Below are 23,189 nucleotides of genomic sequence, written 5' to 3'. Positions count from 1 at the left end.
CTCGCAGATCTGCGACGCAAACATGAAGATCCTTGCGGTTGACCCTCGCTGCCCGGGGTCTTGTCACGATGCCTTTTCTTGGCACTACTCACGGCTGCGTCGGAAGGTGGAGCACGGGCTGCTGGAGGATGGAGAGTTTCTTCTGGGTAAGCAGCCTATTGATCATCGGGCCACTTCGACAGCACGTATTAAGCTACAGCAGTGGCTCATACCTAAATGAGGCGGGTTATAACATGAATGACATGCAATAGTATGATGTATCGTATTTATTTTTGTGTATTTATTGTTTGTTACTGCTGGTGCAGAGGCACAAGAAACATTGTTATAAAGTGAATCGTATTTCAAGCGTAAAACACCAAGGCAAAAGAGGTGTGCACATCGCTATTGTTGTGTAGGATATCACAGTACTTCATTAACCTAGAAGGCTGTGCTTACAGAGGTACCCTTAGTCATGGATCTTCTGCATGCCTATGAATTCTGGTTCAGCATACTGGTTTTGAGCTGCTTGGTATGAATCATTTATTACATAGGCAACAACACACTTCACTGCAAATTATGGTCGTGCAGGAGACAGTGGATATCCACTGGAGCCGTGGCTGCTCACACCAGTGTCAGGGCATCCTGGTGCAAACACTGCAGAAGGGCAGTACAATGCAGCACATGCCTCAATGCGATGTGTTGTGGAACGCTGCATTGGTGTTTTGAAAAGCCGCTTCCGCTGCCTTCAAAGGTACCGGACACTCCACTACGAGCCGGAGCGGGCGGTGGTCATCATTGCAGCATGTGCTGCGTTGCACAACATCTGTCTTAAAGAAGCCCTGGCAGCAGACGAAGACGACACTACTGATGACCCTGACAACAAAGGGCCACCTCTGCTTTCCGGGTATTTGGCGGGGACAGGATCTCCTTCTCAAGTCGAAATACACACCCAAACAGCTCGTCCAACAAGTGAAATGCATCCTTGTACACTGTCTTTCGCCGTTGCTTACGTCGACCTGCCCATTTAGGCAAACAGTTGCTTGCGGTCACTATGTGTTTGATGAATGGGCACGAGGAAAAAGTGTGGTGTGGAGACTGCTAGGCACCAGTAAAGCGTTTGTTTTTGCACCACGTTTATTCATTGGTCACAATAAATTTTTTTGCCACAGCTGTTCATACTAGTTTCCCAACTGTAACACACAGCAGGGAAACAAAAGCATGCAGCATCAACAGTGATTTGACATTCACTAAATTTGACATTCTTTCCATCCATTATATGTACTCATCCTACCTTGCAAAGCGATATAAGCATGACTCGCTTGAAATTCTCCGTACACTTGCTAACTTGACCCCTCAAACACGACACTACAATACACGCACTAATCTAATTTGGAAAATTTCTTACTCACGCTTAAGACTATCTGAACAAATGCTCCGTCATGCCCTACCGACCCTACTAAACCACCTTCATTGTCAAGGAATTAACATAAGCACCATTACCAACAATATGCTTAAGTCCTTTGTAACGCGACAGTGAGCGTGTATGAAATTGTTTTATGTATTTTAGAAATTCTCTTGTAGAATTGGTGTGCTACCGTGGCTGCCTTCCTTGTACATACTGACCTTTATTTGTGGCTCAAAAATGAGTATATTATTTTTGTATTGCATATTATACGTACTGACTTTTAAACTTTCTAATGTATAAAGATGTATGTTTCTTAATCTTTCACTGTATATGCCTTGTAAATAGGGGGCTCGAAGCTCGTCAAGTGGAAACTTCCACTTTTTCTTCGAGCCCTCCTCGTCCTCCGCTAATCTTTTTGTGAGGAAGAAATAAAATTATTGATTGATTGATTGATTGATTGATTGATTTGCATATGCCTTGTCGAGTGCTGCGCAGAGATTGCACAAGAACAGTTGTATCTTACACTGTGGCCAAACAGGCGAGTTGGCTGTACATTTTTAAGGCGAACAGTGCGAAAGACATAGCCGGAAAGCAGAGGAAACACAGGATGAGTGCTCGTCCTATGTTTCCTTTGCTTTCCGTCTAAGACTTGCGCGCTGTTTGCCCTTAAAGAAAAAAGCTTCATCTTGACTGCCAGCTTGAGTGCTAATACAGGTCTGGCATGTTGTGCATACTTGTAGGCCCGATGCAGCCCTGGTTTGCACTTTGCTGAAACACATTACATAACTGGTGGAATGCACAGCAAGTGCTACACAAGACATTGCTCTTCGTAGATTTTACTGGACTAGAAAACCATGTTACGTGCACAAGACACATGAGTATCACAGACGATGATGCCAACATGGCTGCGTTTGAAGTTGTAAAGGGACCCACAAACGACAGCCATTAACATTGTTGCATCATACCTTTAAAGGCGGAGCTCAAGCGTCCCCCAAATTTTTTTTGCCTGCATTCAACACTAGTTCAGAAGTGATTTTGGACGAATGCTGGCAAGCATCATTTTTCCTCGGGTCTATTGAGGGTAGAACATGTTACAATGTACACAATGGACACTGTACGGAAAAGCAGGAAAAGTAATGCGAAAAAAAAAGAAACGACTCAGGAACATGCGAACTAATTTAACAGGCACAAAATCGAAATGTTCAAAATTTATCCAGAATCCCCATATTATGATGCCCTTCATAACTATAGTCCCTTCAGAACAACTTTGCCCCCCATATTGCACTTGCCCACATATTGGAATGAAAGAAAACAAGCACTAGGAATTGCACCTTGTGCACCTGCCACAGCTGCAGGTAAACATTTGAAAGGAATGGAAAACAAAAGAGTATAGGAGGCTTCCACACCTGGCAGATCTTAAATTACATAACTGGAAGAAAATAAACAGTGTGAAGCATCCGGGCCTGTAGAGCTTACAAGAAATAAAAAATGATGCTATGGCACATGGCAGCGATGATCTTGAATAAATACAAAAACAGAAACCTGACACAGAAGCAAACCATGTAAATAAAAATAAACACACAGAACGGAAATTTTAACAAGCAAACTAAAAGTAGTTCAATGAGTCTGCACCTGGCAGAGAAGTAAATAATGTTCTTGAATAAATATAAACATATGAAGCTGTTCTTTCATAAATATAAAAACACGCAAATAATGCAAATAAAAATGAACAATTCAATGTGGTGCAGGTGGCTCAAGCTGCTTTTGTAAGATTAGCGTCAGTAGGTTCACGTTCCGGATGAGCAGCTCTTGCTGCCCATTTGACGCCTGCACAGCATCTGTCACCTGCTGTATGGCCTGCATGTAAAAATACTTCCAATTACAAATTATTACTGACAACCAATATTGAGATCTCGCTTAAGTTTTATGTAAAATGTCAGGTGCTGAGATATTTTGGACAAAGTATGGTTGTAGAAGACTCGTGTCAGTTTCATAAACTCAGCTGTCCCAACCACCTCCCACAAGAGGCGTCAAAACAGAAGTAGAGGTGCTCAAAAGAGAGCACTGATATCTTTGCTTCAGGTGACGGCTTCGACTCTGCAAAGTGCAGTGTGCGCAGCGAGTACACACCTCCAGCATGCTCTGCTGAAAAGCAGCGTCCTGGCGGTTCCGGGCCTCAGTAAGAGAATCCAAACGATGCAATTCATACAGCATCTGGCACAGCACCTCATTAGCCCCATCGTTTCGCGTCGCTTCCCAAGAAGGCTAGGCGTGGCGCGCGGTCAGGGCTGCAGTGGGGGCTCTAGTGTGTGCTGCTGTGAGGGCTGCGACGAGGGCACCGGTGTAGCTGTCGGGAAAGAAAATGTGCTCATCAAGTGGTGGAATAAGCAAAACATTTGGTACAATGTGTTAGAGGACTTGACATAAATACACAGGGCAGAAATATTGGGCAGCATATTTCATGTGCACATTTGCTAGAATGCTAGGAGATATCACAGCCTCACTGCAAGAGAAATAAACATTCTGCACTGCGCAGCAAAGCAAGAGAGAGATAGTTTTGTGTATACTGTAGAATCACTGCAGTATTTTGGCTACTGCTGCAAATGCTGCCAGAGAGTATAGTGCTATTACTTTCAAGCAGCTGCCAGAAAGGGTAGTATGGAGCTTGAATAATGGCAAGCCAACTCACGGTCTGTTGGGCTCAGTGTGTCTTGTCGACAACTTGCTGAGGCTCCCCGTTCATCTCCTCTGCTGTAACAGGGTAAAAGGTGCGGCTGATTGGTACTGGCAAACCATGAAACTAAAAGAGCATTAGCAAAAGAGAAGCAATCAATAATGCTCAACCACTTGTCTATGCATTCCTACACCTCCGCCGAGACTAAAATACACCACAGATGGAATAAACAGTGCTAGCAAAGTGCAAGGCACAGACATCATGTTTTTAAATGGCCGACCCCTTGTTGTTGATAATCGACGCAAGCTGGTTCCACAGCACGCGCTTTTCAACAGCCGTGTATGAGTTTGTTAGGTCGGCAGAAGCCCGAGCCAAGAGCGGATGGCTCTCCATAAACTCTGTTATGATTAGCTCTTGCTTGCTTGGCATTCTTCGTGTTGGCACCATTTCGAGACTATAATTCCCGCTTAGAGAATTGCAGCAGCGAACACAGCGGGGAAAACAAACAGGCAATAGTTTCTGTTCCGCTTTTCAAAAGCAGGGAATAACAGGGAAAAACCTTTGCTCTGAGTTCAGGCTAATATGTTTTTACAGGAACATATGCGTGTGCTGCGCTGCAGCAACTTATAGCACTGCCAAGAACGAACGAAAACAAGCAAGGTTGTTAGAGTGCGCCCAACCGTTTTGCTTGGTTCTTGCTCCTTCCCAACTGAATCATTTGTGCCAGACGTTTATGTGGCCAAAAAAGTTGATTTTATCCAACAAGCCGTGCTTCGTGGACGTCTTGTATTTGCTAAAGCAAAAGAAACCGAACCAAAATCATATGCTTGGCATGTGGCATCTTTAAACCAATAACACAGGCTTACCTCAAGTTGCCTTCGTCGATTTTCGGGCCCGAAATTTCGTGCAGGTTCCTTTCTGGAGGCCCGTGGCCTTCACTGGCTTCAATAATTGTTATCCGCGCACTTTGGACAACCAAATAGAACCCTGATTTCAGACGACGCGTAAAAAAGCAGGAACTAGCCATGGGATCAGCTGTTTTCTTGAAGGCCGCCATTGGATGGATGGATGGATGGATACGGCTGAACCCTTTACATCGGGCGGTGGCTCGAGCCACCTAGCCATGTCTTGTGAAATTTTACTCCTGTCTTGCTTTTAGCCACCAATCAGATAACCTTCGCTTGGTTACTTCAGCCAGCGCGCCCTCATGGCAACAAAAGTTACCCACGAAAGCAGTTATTTGCAAAAGTAAATGTCATCCTTGTTTTGCTTCATGGCAGTGAGAGTGAAATACACTTTTTTGAAAGAATAAAGCAATGTTTATTTTATTCACTGCATGTTCTTATAAAAGTTAGCATACGGCCCCTTGCTCTGCAAATAGGGTTCTTGTCGTGCAAATAAACGCTTCCGGGGCGGCACCCTACTAGCCATTGGTTGATTCCGCGTTCCGTCACGCGTTGACGTCACGCCTTGTCGTCATGCTGTGATCATTTTGACGTAATGCTCTACAACTTTAGAGCGAGTTCCGTAATTCGGGCCCAGTTTACACGTGTACGTGAACGTTACCCTGTCAGGAACAAAGGTAGCACTGCTCTTCTGTCGTGGAACTGCACTGTGACATCCGCTTTACACTGGACTGGTGTGAGCTTGGCAAAGTAGCTTCGCAGGAGCACGTCAGACAGCGTGACAAGTACTGACAGTAGCACCTCCTGAAGACGTTTTTTTTTTTTTTCTATGAAAGAAACACTCGCAACGGTGTCCAGCTCTATATGGGGTGGCTTACCACAAGCGCTGACGATCACGGTGAAAGGTGGCGAAGGCACTACGGTGCTAACTGGCCCCATGTCAAACACGTCGGCAGAAGAACCGTTGTCAACAATGGGCCTCTACAATTATCTGCCTCTAGCTGCCTGCGGGCTGCCACAGCACGAATGCAGGCACTCGATTTTCTCGGGCTGCGCTCCGCGCACTTCCGGAGGTTGCACAGAGCATGTTCGTTTTTCTCTGGTTGGGCGGTTTCGGGCTGCCAGCGGGCAGCCAGACTCGCCAGGACGATTTTGTGCTGGCAGTGGTCGGGCGATTAGCAGACGTGGCATGATAATGACTAGCAGAGGTGGTATGGTAGCAGGAAGTGCGTGCGGTCATTTTTACATGTTCTGCACGATACAGGTGCTTGTTTCGTACCTTGACAGTGTTCACCAATGCCACTCTCGTCCATAGCGGCGGACATATTATGTTCTGTATTACCGACAGTGCCACATAAGAACGTGATTGCACGGTGAGAGAGGAAGCTGTGCAAGAACCCTCTTATGCTACCCACGGCACCAATACTGCCAGACGCGCGGCCCTCGTTAAACTACGGTGCTAAGCATACAAATGAAGGAAAAAGATGTGCTTGTTATGACACACATGACAAAAGGCAACAGCAGAAGATTGGACAGCTGTCGCCGTAGCTCAGCAGAGTGGACGTTTGGGCTATTTGGTTCTGGAAAACCTGTTCCCCTCTCCGTTTCGACGTGGCCGACCATCTCCACCATCGTGCATCAGGACAGCACCGGCTGGGTGAGGAGGGAAGTCTCCCTCATGGGGGAAGCGGAAGCAGCGACGGGAGAGCCACCTTGAAGGTTACGGTGAACTCTGCGGAGCCGGTGGGAGTCTCTTCGGGATCCGGCCAGTGTCGCAAGCAGTTGCAGCCGCACGCTCGCGTCACCTTCCACGGCAGGCGCATGGAGATCCGTCGTGCCTTGCCACTGGACTTCTGGTTCCAGGCAATGAAGTGAACGCAGTAAACGTGCGCTCTCGTCACCTTCCTCAGCAAGTGCTCGGGGATAGCTTTCCCCCAAGAATCAGTTCTCCATTTATTTCCTTTACATTGAAAGTGTGGCCCCTTGTTGCAGATATATAGTCTGATGGAAATAAAAAGTAGCCATGGGCAATATCTGTTTGAGAATGGTACAGAAAAATTACAGCCATGGGTTTCACTGCGTTTCTGCAGTGAAACCCATCATAACGACTTCTGGGTTGCTGACACACTGAAATTTCTGCTGTAAGTATTTAAAACAAAACGGACAGCTAGGTTTTAGACCTTTTCTAACTTATCAATAACATTTTTAGTTTTAGGGTCCCACATTGTACACGTATACTCTTGTATACGCCTTACTTTGTGTATAGCGATCCTTTAGTTTGAAAGTGAAAACACTTGGCATTCCTGCATAAGAAACTCCAAACTTGACCTGCTTTTGCAGTTATGTAATTGATGTACCTATGTCAACACAGTTCACTAGTTAAATACACACCAAGATATATATATTTAGTGACACACAACAAATTCACAGAGTTTATGCTGCAAAGAAAATTATAGGTTACCTTTCTTTAGTCAAACATACATGGACACCTTTTCCGAGATTAATAGTCATGCCCCTGCAATAAGAAACGTCTTGCAAAGCACAGCGTAGCGAACAACCAGCGGTACAGTCCAGGCACAGACAAGAGGCAGCGGTCAGTCTCAAGCACGCACGAGGGACGGAGCGTTCGGCGCTCGAGCTTCGGAGTGTTCGGCGCTTCTCATTGTCTTCTTCGTTGAGCGCCTGCCTCTGAAGATTCCAAAGCCGAAAGCCAGTCTTACAATTCCCCCCGGGCGAAAGGGCGCCATCCTGGCGGCCTAGGGCGATGTAACGACGACGGGGTAATAGTATGGTTTGAGGCGGGTCGTGTGGACAATGGCGCGGTCTCGGCGACGATGATCAGGGGATGGTGTAAGGGGTTCGATGAGGTAATTGACGGGGGATGTCTGCTGAAGAATACGGTAGGGTCCCTGGTACTTGCTAACAAATTTGGAGGAAAGGCCGGTACCTGTGGAGGGCACCCGGAGCCAGACCAAAGAGTGAAGAAGGTAAGCGGGAGGAAGTGCAGGGGGATCACGGGTGCTTTTCTGCTGCTGCTGGGCGTGAGAAGTGAAGGACCGGGCAAGCTGTCGGCATTCTTCGGTATAAGTTGCAGCTTGAGAAATAGTTGTAAATTCGGAAGCATCAGGGCGGTAAAGGTAGGATGGCGTCCATTGTGCAAGAAGGCTCACAGCTGTACAGGAGAAAGTACGGAGAGAATCCGGTGGTGGCTTGAGCAGTGAAGTTATAAGCGTACTATGTGACAAAAGAGAGAACGCGGCCCCAGTTACAATGGTCGGAAGCAACATATATGGCCAGCATGTCGTCGAGGGTGTGGTTAAAACGCTCAACCATGCCATTTGCCTGGAGATGGTAGGCGGAGCTGGTGCGGTGAACGATGTTGCATTCCTGAAGGAGTGCTTCTACAACTTTGGAGAGGAAGGCTGGACCTCTATCACTGAGCAGCTCTTTGGGCGCACCATGGCGAAGAATGATGCGATGGAGAATGAAGGATGCAATGTCATAGGCTGTAGCAGATGGTAAAGGCGACGTTTCAGCGTAGCGTGTAAGGTGGCGTAAGAGGGCCGTAGAGGTCAATGCCAACACGCTCGAAGGGCTGCACTGGGCAAGGCAGCGGCTGCATAGGAGCGGCAGGTTGGCGAGGTGGATGTTTTCGCCGCTGGCATGCAGTGCAGGACTGAACGAACTGGTGGACATAACGGGCCATCCCACGCTAGTAGTACCGCTGTCGTAGACGGGTGAAGGTCTTCAAGAATCCGGCATGGGCACACTGGGGATCATCGTGGTAGGAAGAGCAAATGAAGGAGCGCAGAGTGTCGGAATGACGAGAAGCCACTTGCGACCATCCGGGCGGTAGTTGCGGCGGTAAAGAAGCTCGTCTCGGATACCGAAATGGTGGGACTGACGACGGAGAGCACGGGAAGGAGGTCGAGATGATTGGCCAGATAAGAGATCTAAGAGGCAACTGATCCATGGGTCTTTGCTTTGCTCGGAAGCCATATCAGCGGACTCAAACGTCAAAGAAGGAAGGGCGGATATACAAGGCACTGCCTCAGATGGCACAGGGGAATGTGAGAGGGCATCAGCATCGGCATGTTTGCGGCCAGAACGATAGATAGCGCGAATGCCGTACTCTTGGAGTTGCAGAGCCCAGCGCGCCAGTCGACCAGAGGGATCTTTCAAAGAGGACAACCAGCAGAGGGCGTGGTGATCGTTGACACCGTCAAAAGAGCGCCCGTACTGGTAGGGGAGAAATTTGACGATCGCCCAAAGGATGGCTAAACATTCCTTCTCGGTGACAGAATAGCTAGCTCCAGCTTTTGTGCGACAACGTATTCATCAAAGCCTTGCTTTAACTGAGCGAGTACTGCACCGAGGCCGACGCCGCTGGCATTGCTGTGGAGTTCCGTTGGAGAACGAGGGTCGAAGTGACGCAAAATTGATGGAGTGGTCAGGAGGCGACGGAGTGTCATAAACGCTTCATCACAGGCTGGCAACCAGGCCAAAAGGTCGTGGCTCGAAAGGAGCTTGGTCAGGGGGTCGATGACATCTTCTATATAACTGGTGTTGCAAATGGGTTGCAAGCCCCAAGGGTAGCGTTGGCCTGGCGGCCTGGGGCACAGCTGGAAACATCCGAAGGTCCTGGCAAAGGATGAGTCGACTGCCAACAGAACAACTTGTTTATTCTAGCATCGCAAAAGAGCAGCCGGTCAGGGCGACCACGTTACTCGACGGAAGAAATCGAAGCCTCTTCTTGGCGTCCGGGGCAGCTGCCTTTATACCCTCGGAGTCGAGGGCAAGAAGGAACGGCTCGGGATGAGGCGTACGAGATGGCGACGCACGGACATGTTGAAACGTGACGTGACGCGTCCGCCGGGCCGGCGCCGGTCAGACCTCCTCGCCTCCCAGTTGGGGAGCTCCTCTCCCCGGCTGCCGCGCTTTGACAAGCATGGGCACCAACATGCACACACACACGCACACACGAAGACACGTGGCATTGAAACCTGCCTGGACGCGCTTGGCGGGAGGCGTTGCGGCAGCACTGAACGGGCCCAAAATGACCGCCACTTTGAACGAAGCCCCGGCGTCCGTTGCATCCGCGCCGGCTATACCGCGCGTCGTAGGCGAAACGTAACACTGGTGAAGTTTTCACCGGGTTGCTGGGCCCGACTTCGCAAGCGTTGCTCAGCGCAAAGCTTTCGCACTTTGGATGGCCAAAGACTTTTTAGACTGGTTTTTAGAGCTACCCAGCTTGAGATGTCAGCCTCGTGGTTTCGAAACCAGAGGTTGGCTACGTCGCTTAAGTAAAAGATAACGTAGGTGAGCTTGACGGTATCATCCCACTTATTATATGCGTTTACGCGTTCATATGAGGCCAACCAATCCTCCACATCCGTGTCATCTGTGCCGCTGAAGATGGCCGGGTCACGTTACCACGTGGCGCCAGAACAGAAGACAGCCGAAGGAAGTGGCGAAACGGTTTGGGTGGCGGTCTCAGGCATTGCAGAGGCAATAGGCAATGTGCGGGTGCAAAGCTCCAGGCCGAGGGGATCATTCGCACTTCCACCACTTGTAATAAGGAACGTCTTGCAAAGCACAGCGTAGCGAACAACCAGCGGCACAGTCCAGGCACAGACGAGAGGCAGCGGTCAGTCTCGAGCACGCACGAGGGACGGAGCATTCGGCGCTCGAGCTTCGGAGCGTTCGGTGTTTCTCGTCGTCTTCATCGTTAAGCGCCAGCCTCTGAAGATTCCAAAGCCGAAGGCCACTCTTACACCCCATTTATCACACCATTTACAAATTCTGTCATGGTCACATCGCAGAGCATCACAGTGACCAGGATTAGCAACTGTTCGGTACGAAACACAGCCATCTGCGAACAGTCTTAGTGTAGACGATCATCATCAGCCTAACTATGCCCACTACAGAGCCTCTCCCATGTCTCTCCAATTAACCCTGTCCTTCGCCAGTTGCGCCCACCCTATGCCTGAAAACTTCTTAATTTTATCCACCCACCTAACCTTCTGCCGCCCCGTGCTATGCTTGCTTTTAGAAGAACTTTTTGTTGGGCTAGATGGTGTATGTTGCAACAAAAGAACTGTAGCGCAACCAAGACGAACACAAGAAAGGACCACACAGGACTAGCGCTAAACTTAATCTAACTTAATTCACTGACAGCGCAGCAAATATAAGGAAAAACCAGAACACGTGCAGATACAGTTCACACACACCACTATCAACAGAACCATTCAAGATATGCCATCTCCGATTTGAAGAGGTTCACAGACGTATCGCTAACACAATATACACCCCTCTTTCTTATATGAAATGCTTTGCCACATATAGGAGGGAGTCTGAATTAAAAGTATGTCTGAAATAAAAGTATGAAGGAAAGAGGTGTTAAGAAGAAGAGGATGGCGATAAGGATGATGTGGATTAACCGAAGACTAAAGAAGATGAAGTATTCAGTGAGGTGGGAAGAGATGATTGGTGGAGAAAAGAAGGAGAAGATGACGACAAGGATTACGTGGGCTAACGCCAAGGCTCTAAAAGGGCGAGGGAGAGCGAGGCACAGAGGGAAGAACAGAGAAGCAGAGGCTCCGGCAGGTCAGGGACGCTTCGACTGGAAGAGAGCAACGCCAGCTACTGCTCCGGTGAGCTCGCGTTCTATGGCTTCACATCGTGGGCTTCCTGCCATCGTTCATGAGCCCGTTGCGAGGAGTCAACGGAGGACGCTACCACCTGCTACGGCCAGCGCTGTTGCCACCCATCCGGGCGGTGGCCCCAACACCAAGGTCACCGGCATCGGTTCCACGGGCGCTTGGACCGGGAGCTTGTATGACACAGCCAACAACGCCACCAGTGGCGCCAGCCTGAGCTTGTCGAACGTCATCTCGACACCGGCTACTGGACTCGTGCAACGTTGCATCCGCACCGAACCAACCATGAACACGAGCGTCGACCGCTGACAGTAGAATGCTATTAGTAGACGCTAGTAGCAGTGTTCCAGGGTCATGTGTATTGATAGTCTTTGTGTTTTGTGTGCTAGCATTTGTGTCACGTAGGGTGTATTAAATGCGCATCTGTGTTGGTACACCTGTCGCCTAGTCCGTTCTTTCGATCCGAGTGTTCTCCGGGGAGATCTGTGACATGCTTCAAATAGTTCCCTTGCCCTTGTATCTTTGCTTTTGCCTAAAATCCTAATCTCATGAAACCATGGTTGACACTTTTTGCAGTACTTGCATCTAGCTTGTGGCAAATGTTCTGCCACTCGAGGGCCCTTACAACACTCAGCGCAGTGCTGAGAAAAATGCGTACCACCTAAGTCTTTTAATGACCGCGCATGCTCACCTGCCCTTTCATTGATGCATCGCCCTGTTTGGCCCACATAGGCCTTCCCACATGAACGCGGTATTTGGTAAACCACCCCGATGCAGCAATTGGTGAACTTCTTTGCATGTCTGATGCGGCAACCACTCGTCTTTGCTCACAATGCACACGCAGAGCTGTGCCAGCTTGCGTGGGGCCTATAAAACAACTGGCATGCCATGTTTGTTGGCCACTTTTTTCAGGTGGTGGGCTACCTTGTGCACATAAGGCACTAACTCCGGTTTGACAACCGCTTTTCTGCTGTCACATGGCTGCTGCAACTTGATGGCTTTCATCTTCTGTAAGAGGGCTTCAGCAACTGTTGCGATGACTGTGCCTAGGTATACCGCCGAAAGTAATCTGTCAACCTGCATGTCATAGCTCCCTTGCATAGTATGACAGCACGATTTCATGAGAGCCGATTCAAGGCAAAGCTTGGCAATGGCGCGTTTCACAGTTTTTGACTGAGCTGAAGCATATGGTAGTAGATTCTTCTATGCTCGCGGTGCCTACTGCCAACATGCATGACCTTCACCCATAGTGATGTTTATGTCTAAAAACTGTAAGGAACCCTGCACAGGCAGTTCATGCATGAACCTCAGTCGCCCTTCCATTTCTTTGAAAGTATTTAACACTGTGCTCACAGCATCTGTATACGCCAACTCATTCTGTTTTTTCAAAACTACCAGGAAATCATCAACATACCTAAAAACTTTTACAACCCCCTTCCCCCGTTAAACTTAGTTCAAGGGCGTGGTCAATAAATGTTAGAAAAATGTTAGTAAGTACAGGCGCTACGCAGGATCCAATGCGGATCCGTTGTCTTTGGCGATACAAATCGGAGATGGCATATCTTGAACGGTTTTGTTGATAGTGGTGTGTGTGAACTGGTATCTGCACGTGTTCTGGTTTTTCTTTATATTTGCTGCGCTGTCAATGAATAAATTTAGATGAAGTTTAGCGCTAGTCCTGTGTGGTCCTTTCTTGTGTTCGTCATGCTAGCGCTACAGTTCTTTTGTTACAAATGCTATGCTTCCTTCCCTTGGAATCCACTCCGTTACACTTAAGAACCAGTAGTTATCTTGCTTCGCGATACACCAGAAAAAATGTCAATTATAAAAATTACAAACAAAAGCGAAAGCTTTGTTGTCGTGAAATCGGGCCAGAACATTTACAGTTTGGGCCAGATAGTTCATGAACACTCCTACGCTAGTTCATGAACACGACAGTTCTTGGCACTCCGAAAATCTCCAAATTGCATAATAAACTTGCCTGCAATAATTTTATGAAGGAAAGAAATACGGTTAAGCTTTCTGCGCGTACGGAGCAATGGAATGTTATTGTCTTTCATGAGCTGTGTTGGGGAGTCAGACCTATATTTATGAAAAACGAAACGTACTGCCTTCCTCTGGGTGAGCTCTAGTTGATATCTTTCTTGGTGTGCGGGTCCGAAATTTCAGAAGAATATTCAAGTTTGGACCCGTTCGGATGCGTGAACACGTACTTAAGCCGCGCAGCCAGGACACATTTTGGCGTGACTATGCACGCCTGTGCCTGTGTCACTGTGCGCTGAGTAGCGGTCACATGCACCTCAAAATTAATCCTTTAAACGACATACCACAAATGTAGTTGCTCCAATTCCTCGAAGACGTTTTATTTATTTATTTATTTAAAACATACTGCAGTCACTGAAGACCAAGCAGAGAGGGCAATACAGGTTACAAGAAGATGCATTTTGCGACGCGTGGTACGAGCACACTGGAGGAGCGTTGTTTTGTTGAGACATCCCTCAAGAACCACCGACACTTGCAGTGGTTGTATTCGGTAAGTGCAGGAGTGTACCAGATGGGGGAAAAAAAAAACGTAATCACGATGCTCACCTGCGGCGCAAAAACGAGACTACAGTGCCCCCTAGCCATCGTCAGGCTTCTTGCAACAATGTGCAGCCCACCGGCGCGCTGGGCGACAGCGGGTCGTTGCGCGCCGCTTGATCGGTGTTGCTAGGCCTAACAATGTGCTCCGCAAAGCCTCGGAAAAAGCACTCCAAAACTAACCACCTGTTATCATACAGCGTTTAGCATTTTCATCAATTTCCGTTGACACGATTGCTTCACACTGAAATAAAAACTGTAGAACTCATTTCCGTTATGTCTTCATCAGTGAAGTGAGCGAGAAAGTCAAAAGCTGCCGTGAACCAACGAGTCCGGGCCATCAGCAATACCATTGCAGGCATTCCTGCGCCGCATTGCGTGTTTATGGGCAGATGATTGCACATTAATTGTGGTTCTCCAGGGAATGTCGGCTGCGCTATTAAAAGTGCAAACTGTCTTCGGCACCGTTTTTGAGAAAACCTAACCAGATAAGGGCACATGTGGACGCGCGGAAAAAAAAAAAAAGCGGCCGCTTACTTGGAAAAATTTTGTTGAAGTGGAACCTCGCTCCAAAAATCGTTCGTTGTGGGGAAAAAAAATTACATTGACATTTTATGGTATGCTGATGGGTAACCCCAAATACTTCGTTGTGACGGAAATTTCGCTGTCACGGCGTTCATTGTAGCGGGGTTTGACTGCATCATGAACGAGTTCAGTTAACTGTATGACACATGAAAATCCACAACGAAACCCATGTTGATTACTATTTATGAAAATAACTTATTAACACGGTGTACAATGTTCGTAAAAAACACATGCTCCAAAACCTTGCAAACTGCACTTGTGAGGGACACTGGGCGATAATTTGGAACCAGAATACGTAGCCCCAATTTGAGAAATATGCCATTTTCCAATCACTAGGCCAATCACTGTCATCAAGTGATTTTTAAAAAAGAAGATAAATATATTTCGTCGCAGAACTTGCACAAGATGAAAGCACCGCATTTGATAACCCACCAGGTCCAGTGGCTTTTGAAGCTTTCAATCCTTTTAGCAGCATCATAATTCCGCACTGGTCAAAAAGAATGCCATCCATTGGCTCAGTGCAGAATGCCCCAAGCTGTGCAGTGTCATTGGAATAACATGTGTATAAAACACAGAACTAAAGAAGGCACTCAAACAGTTTGCTTTATCGAGATTATCACTTACTTAACAACCATCATGTTGAAGCAGTGGGATAGACAGATCATCCTTTCCATTTTATTTAAAAAACTGCCGTAACTTTTTCGGGCATTTTTGAATGAGCGAGTGGAAAGAACTAAAAAATACATGCTTTGCTTCGTTCAATACCGTACTCATTTCTTTTGTCAGCTGCAGAAGCTTATCTTCATGCATCTGTGATGGATTCTTTTTGAAATCTGCATAAGCTTGTTTTCATTTATCGGCTGCAACACACACCTTTCTGTTGCACCATGGCTTACTTCTGTTGCGTCATGGCGTCATCATCTAGGAAAGAATGTATATGTCACATATATATTTCATCGATGAATGAGGAAGTCTATTAACGAGTTAGCAGTAAGAGGGAAAAGAGAGGAATTCAGAATATCGCTACAGAACTGATATTCAGCTTTAATTGAGGAAGATGATCTTAATGTTCATACAATGACCAATGATCTGACAGCTACCACAACGGAGTGCGCAGTAGAAATAGGCGGTAGGACAGTTCAATAGGATATCGGCAAGCTACCTCACGAGACGAAAGATCTCATCAAGAAACGACAAAGCATGAGAGCATCTAACCCGACAAGACAGAACAGAACTAGCAGAGCTATAGAAGTTAATAAATAAGCGCAAGGGGGTAGCCGACATAAGGAAGTTTAATATGGAAAGAATCGAGCATGCTCTAAAGAACGGAAGTAGCCTAAAAGTGGTGAAGAGGAAACTAGGCATAGGTAAAAGCCAGATGTATGCGTTAAGAGACAAGGAGGGCAATGTCATTAGCAATATAGATAAGATAGTTAAAGTAGTCTGCAGAAGAGTTCTGCAGAAATCCATACAGTAGCCAATGCAATCAGAACGTTAATGAGAGAGACAGTAGTGCACAGCAATGCGTCGTCCTGTCACTAATAAAAGAGGAAGTAAAGAAAGCCTTAGAGACAATGCAAAGGGGAAAAGCTGATGGTGAAGATCAGGTAAAAGCAGATCTGTTGAAGGATGGAGCGGAGATTGTGCTAGAAAAACTAGGCACCCTGTATAAGCAATGCCTTATGACCTCTACCGTACCAGAAACTTGGACGAATGCAAACATTATCTTAATCCATAAGAAAGGAAATGCCAAGGACTTGAAAAATTACGGACTGATAAGCTTACTGTCCATTGCCTACAAGGTATTTACTAAGGTAATCGCTAATAGAGTGAGGGCAACTTACTTAAATGATAAGGCAGGCTTTCGTAAAGGATATTCTACAATAAATCATATTGTCACCGACAAATGTAGCAGGAAGCGGGAAGCACAGCCGTTAACTGGGCCGAGGCTCGCCGAACTGCCGCGCTCATTTGAGACAGAGAGGACGCTCGGCCATGCGCTGGGGGGCAAGGTTCGGCCACCAGGTGGTGCCGGCAGTGTCAGCACTGTGGCATCGACTCAATGCCGCACGTGCGGGAAAAAAAAAATTATAGGTAAGGTGGGAAGTTAACGGTGCAAGTGTCTTTGTGGAAAAAGGCTAACGGGAGTAATACGGCTTCATTCACGCCACGTGGACTACTTCGGACGTCGGTTCCTTGAGGGAGCGCCTCGGAGGTCCCTGCGCTAGGGCAGCATAACAGCTGGTATGAACCAAACGGCGAAGAAGCTTCTCACACAGCCCTCACAAACGGATCGGGCTCCACACCTGCACTTGGTCACCGGGTGTATAAATCACCTCCTCGGCGTTGCGTTTTTGTTGCCGCTGGAGTCGCTGTCGAGCATTTTGGCGAGCGGCTTCGGCGTCACGAACAAATAGGTCAGCGCCCACGACACAAGAGGGAACAGGAGGGGCAATTTCTTTCTTTATTTATTTATTTGATTTCTTTCTACAGTGAAAGTGGAGCACGAGCTAAAGGCACAAGGCCTGACAGAGGCGCCTGCCCCAGGTAGAAATTTGAGCAGAGTGCACGAAATACATCATGGTAGTAATATTAAAAATACATTGTGGATATACACAGTACAAATGATGTGTACAAATAGGCAAAAAAATGCTCATTCCAAAGCAAAGTATATAAAAAGTGATCAAATTATTAACAAAACACAAGTTATATGTATATTACATACGTTCAAATGAACATAGTGGCACTTAAAAAGAAACATGTAGATGTATACGTACATACATATAAACAATACACAACATAGCATCTCATATAGCACAGAAAATATTAAATACACATATATACATTGTTTTATGATAGTCATGGTGGATGGCACTATTAAGGAAAAGAGATGGGGTGGTTTATCAAACATAATCTGACATAATGTTTAAATCTAAGATGTTGAAAGTCATCTTTTCCTGAAGTATTATTTAATAAATGCGGTATTTGAAAATTTAAGGTCTGTCGGCCGTAGCTGGTTCTAGTTACTGGTATTCTTTGCCCTTTACGCAGGAAGTACTTTGACATAGTCTGACCTGAAGTAGTGAGGTATAGGTTACTGTTGTTTATGTGTTGCACTAATACAGTAGTATATCTGTGTGGTTGGAAGCATTGTACGTTTCTATTTCAGCATTTTCCTTTCGCTCGTTCGAGCTGAATGTGGCGAGCAACGCACGGCGAAAAGCTGCCCAGTTGGAGAAGGATGCCTCGTGGTTCTCAAACCACGTTCTCGCTGAGTCTAGCAGTGCGAAATACACATTAATCAGGTTCCGCTCGTTGTCCCATTCGTTGAAAGCGGCCACACGGTCAAAACTGGCCAACCAATCTTCTACATCCACAAACCGGTCGTTGTGGAAGGATGGTGGCAATCGAGGTGTGAGAGGGACGAACGGTGGGGCACTGCCGGAGTACTGACCTGTCTGGCTGCCAGTGGTGGATGTCACAGGTCGCACAGGCCTTGTCAGTGGCTCAAACTCAGGTTGCAGGCCTCGCAGGTGACGGCTCGCTCCGAGCGTCGGAAAGAAGCGTCAAGAATATCGTCAGGGTAAGCATACATGGGATCGTACCCAGCACCTCTACCAAATTTCACCGACAAACGTAGCAGGAAGTGGGAAGCACAGCCATTTACTGGGACGAGGCTCGCTGCACAGCCACGCTGATTCGAGATAAAGAAGACGCTCGGCCACGCGCTGGTATACAAGGTTCGGACACCAGGTGGCGCTGGCAGAGTGTCAGCAGTGTGGCAATATTCACGCTATCAATCAGGTGATAGAGAAATGCGCAGAATATTGTCACCGATAAATGGTCGAAGCACTCAAAACCAGATTTAATTAGACGTGCTAGGCGTGCAAGACAGCAGAGAGCTCGAGCCAGGAAGAAGACGAAAACCTTTAGCCCCTCGAGAGCGCAAGGGATGGCAAGTCCCATCTAAAACAGTTTGGCCGCAGTATGGCGCCACTGGACTGCATGGGACTGTGGCATTACTCCCCCTCTCTGAAGGGCAACGACTCGGTGCCGCAACAATGAGAAGCACGAAGACAAGGGACGGTGCATGTGTCCGGCGGTTGGTGTGGACACGCCTGCAGCGCTAGCGGGCGTGGTACGGCTTCATCCGTGCGACATGGACGACTTCGGGGGTCGGCCGCCTAGAGGAGCGAACTGTACCCTGGGGAAGAACTTCATAGTTCACCTCACTGACTTGGTGAAGCACCTCGTAGGGGCCAAAATATCGGCGCAGAAGCTTTTCGGAGCACCCACGCATGAGTATTGGGCTCCAAACCCAGACTTGTTCGCCGGGCTGGTAACTAACAGCTTTGTGGCGGAGGTTACAGCGGCGAGCGTTGAGGGCTTGCTGGTGCCAGATGCGCTGTCGGGCGAGTTGGCGGGCGGCCTCGGCGTGACGAACGAATTGGGCAGCACCCATAACAGATGAGGTACTACTAGTCAGGAGCAGCATGGCATCCAGCATGGTTGTGGCTTCGCAACCATGCACTAAACGAAATGGAGTGAAGCGTGTCGTTTCTTGTAGAGCAGCGTTATAGGCAAATGTGACGTAAGGGAGTATGGCGTCCCAGTTGCGGTGGTCTGCGTCAACATGCATGGAAATCATGTCGGCGATCGTCTTGTTGAGCCGTTCGGTGAGGCCATTCATTTGAGGGTGGTAAGCGGTTGTCTTGCGGTGACTGGTGCCGCTCAGGCGCATAACCACCTGCGTAAGGGCTGAGGTGAATGCCGTTCCCCTGTCAGAATGATGGAGGGTGCACCGTGACGAAGCACAATATTTTGAACGAAAAAGTTCGCAATTTCGTCCACGAGGCAGAGCTTTCGTTTCACAGTACCGGCTGAGGTAGTCGGTGGCGACCACAATGTAGCGGTTACCCAGCGAGGACTCCGGAAATGGGCCGAGCAAGTCCATGCCGACTTGGTGGAAGGAGACTTGTGACGGATTAATAGGCAGCAGTAGTCCGGCTGGCTTAGTTGGCGGCGTCTTGCGACGTTGGCACTCGCGGCAAGTTCTGACGTAACGCTGGACAATTGAAGCAGCCCTGGGCCAGTAGTACTTTTGGCGTATCCGCGCCAAAGTGCGGGAAAAACCCATGTGACCAGAAGATGGGTCATCATGGCACGCCTGCAGAACTTCATCGTGCAAGGCCCCAGGTATGACGAGCAGATAGGCAGCTTCCGTCGGGTTGTAGTTTTTCTTATACAGAACGCCATCGCGCAAACAGAATGACGACAGTCCACGTGAGAAGATTCGCGGGGGCAACACAGCGCTTCCTTCAAGATACTCAATGAGAGGCCATAGTTCACTGTCGTCCCTTTGGTGTTGAGTGAGGACGGATGTAGAGATGGCGCCGAGAAAAATAGATTCATTGTCGGGATCAGCTTGGTTGTCCTCGATAGGAGCACGAGACAGACAGTCGGCATCACTGTGCTTCCTACCGGACTTTATAAACGATGGTGACATCGAAGTCTTGAAGGCGAAAGCTCCAGCATGCAAGCCGTCCCGAGGGATCTCTGAGGCTCGCCAACCAACACAGCGAGTGGTGGTCACTGACGACCCTGAAAGGGCGGCCATATAAGTACGGGCGAAATTTGGTCACTGCCCACACAATGGCCAGGCATTCTTTTTCGGTGGTGGAATAGTTTGCCTCAGATCGTGACAAGGTGCGGCTCGCGTATGCGATTACGCTTTCGAGACCATCCTGCCACTGCACAAGGACCGCACCGAGGCCGATGTTGCTGGCGTCTGTGTGCAGTTCAGTGGCGGCTGACTCGTCGAAGTGTCCAAGGATGAGCGTACTTTGGAGATGAGTTCGGAGGTCTTCAAAGGCCTTCTGTTGTTCCAGGCCCCAGAAGAACGGTTCGGAATCTTTCGTGAGGCGGGTGAGGGGCTCAGTGATCTGGGAGAAGTTCTCCACAAAACGCCGATAATTGGCGCAGAGACCCAGAAAGCGGCGCACACTTCGCTTATCGGTGGGCACAGGAAAAGCAACCACGGCGGCTGTCTTATCGGGGTCGGGGCTAACCGCTTTAGCACTCATGATGTGGCCCAAAAACTTCAATTCAACTCTTCGAAAGCGAAGTGACACTTTTCGGGCTTCAGGGCCGACCGAACTGCCGACCGGCCGACCGAACTGCTTCGAACACAGCGCGCAGGCGTCTCAGGTGCTCTTCAAACGTATCAGAGAAGATGACAACGTCATCCAAGTACACGAGACAGGACTGCCATTTCAGATCGGCAAGAACGGTATCCATCATCCGCTGGAAGGTTGCAGGAGCCGAGCACAGGCCGAACGGGAGCACCCGGAATTCGTACAGACCATCCGGTGTAATAAAGGCGGTCTTTTCCCGGTTGCGTTTGTCCACCTCGATTTGCAAATAGCCGCTGCGTAAATCTAGCGATGAGAAGTACTTGGCGTGGCGCAGCCGATCCAGGGAGTCATCAATGCGCGGCAGAGGATAAACATCTATTTTTATGACTTTGTTTAAACGTCGGTAATCAACGCAGAACCGTAGGGTTCCATATTTCTTTGCTACTAGAACAACGGGCGACGCCCACGGGCTTGTCGACGGCTGTATCACGTCGTCCTGGAGTATTTCTTGAACTTGGAGGCGAATGGCATTACGCTCCTTTGAAGAGATCCGGTAAGGCGGCTGACATAACGGCCGCTGGTTGGCGTCAACTATAATTCGGTGCTTTGTGAGCGGTGTCTGCCTAACCTTAGAGGTCGAGGCGAAGCAGTCACAGAAAGACTGGACAACGCTTTCGAGGTAGCGTTTCTGATTAGACGGGAGGTTCGGGTTCACGTCAGTTTTTATGGGAGTGGTCGATGCCTCCACTGATGCCGAGGCTTCGGACAAAGCGTGCTGTCCCGCGAATTCGCCGAGTTCTTCGAAATACGCAATAACTGTTCTGCCAGACAAACACTGAGGTTCACAGCCAAAATTCGTTACCAAGGGCTCGGTTCGGCCATTGTTCAGCTCGACAATTCCGCGAGCAACACAGACTTGCCGACCAAGGAGCAGCGACATGTCGGTTTCAGCGATGCCACGAGTACCTGTGATGTTGTCGCAATCTACGGTAACAAACATGCTAGCTTTTGATGGGATTAATACGTGGTCATCAAAGACGCGTAACTTAGTCCCACGTGGCTCGTGATCACCGTCAACAGGGGGATGAGTGGAAAATGACACGACCAGCTCCTGAAGGTTGATGGCAGCACCGTACTCCCGAAGGAAATCCAAACCAAGTATCAGGTCTTTGGAGCACTCGGGTAGCACAGCAAAGCAACCAGGGAAAGTAGCACCGCGGATCTGGATTCGTGACGTGCAGACGCCAATTGGCGTAACCACATGGCCGCCGGCGGTGCGGATCTGGGGTCTAAATCAAGGGGTCAGGACCTTTCTGAGGGCCGTAGCTAGCAGACTGCTCATTACAGAAAAGTCATCGCCGATATCCACAAGTGCAGTCAGATCGCGATTATCAGCGATTACTGGGATTTCGGCAGACACCAGTCGGTCACAGCCCGACGTTTCGTCGTTGTTGAGGTCATCGGGTGAGGTCGTCGTCAGTCGGATCGTAGCCGCGAATCATCGGGTGGAAGCTCTTGACTTGATCCAACAGCGGCGGCCCTACACCCGGGGGACGCCGTCTTCAGTTTTGCCGATGTGGGGACGCGCCTCTGAACTGGCTAGAAAAAGACGGGCGGCTTGGCGAAGAAAACCGCCTTGGGGATGGCGACCGGGACTGGCGTCGCCGCGAGGTCGTTGGCTGCACGTTATTGGACAGATACTGCTCGATATCCCGCGGCCATTCTCCGTGGCGTGGTCGAGGTGCGTCAGGTGGAAACCCCCTTAAGCCCATTCTACGGTAGGGGCAGTGGCGAAGGATGTGGCCGGGCTCCCCAACGTGGTAGCAGAGCGGCCTATTGTTTGGCGTACGCCAAACGCGCGCTTTGCTCATGGTGGACAGGGGCTCCTGCGGTATGACGGGTACAGCTGCAGTTGGGTACCGCAGTGAAGGCACAGGAGTGATAGGAGAAAAGGCTTTACTCTCTGGCCCAGGATGACTTTGTAGTGCTTGACTGTATGTCATCACAGAGGGCGCTGGCTGTGGAGCTGGTGGCGACTGAACAGCTCGCCGGACTTCATCTCGGACCACGTCGGGTATGGCAGCGACGCTGGCCTGTGGAGCTTCGAAGCGAAGTTTCTCAAGTTCTTCGTGCACCAGGCTCCTCACAAGCTCTCGAAGCTCCTCAGTGGGCAACGACGTGGGCGTGCAGTGGTGAGCGGCTGCTACACTAGCCTGACGGCCATAGTAGGCGCCCCGTTCTTGAAGAGAACGCTCCATGCTTGTTGCC

At 48.9% G+C, this 23,189-nt stretch overlaps 1 protein-coding gene and 1 long non-coding RNA gene across 14 annotated transcripts in view; both read right to left on the bottom strand.

The window, feature by feature from the left end:
• Nucleotides 1-23,189, bottom strand: part of LOC144132266 (glutaminyl-peptide cyclotransferase-like) — a 237,140-nt gene that overhangs the window by 95,431 nt on the left and 118,520 nt on the right. The gene's annotated exons all lie outside the window — the stretch shown is intronic.
• On the bottom strand, nucleotides 476-3,725 carry LOC144132270 (uncharacterized). The gene is made up of 2 exons (XR_013314741.1): nucleotides 3,515-3,725; nucleotides 476-3,241 (listed from the first exon to the last, which is right to left on the bottom strand). It is a non-coding gene; the product is annotated as an uncharacterized LOC144132270 (long non-coding RNA).

This window comes from Amblyomma americanum, chromosome 5, assembly GCF_052857255.1.
Source record: "Amblyomma americanum isolate KBUSLIRL-KWMA chromosome 5, ASM5285725v1, whole genome shotgun sequence".
Taxonomy (NCBI): Eukaryota; Metazoa; Arthropoda; class Arachnida; order Ixodida; family Ixodidae; genus Amblyomma; species Amblyomma americanum.
The sequence above is the reverse complement of the archived record's forward strand: the minus strand, read 5'-3'. Positions and strand labels throughout refer to the sequence as shown.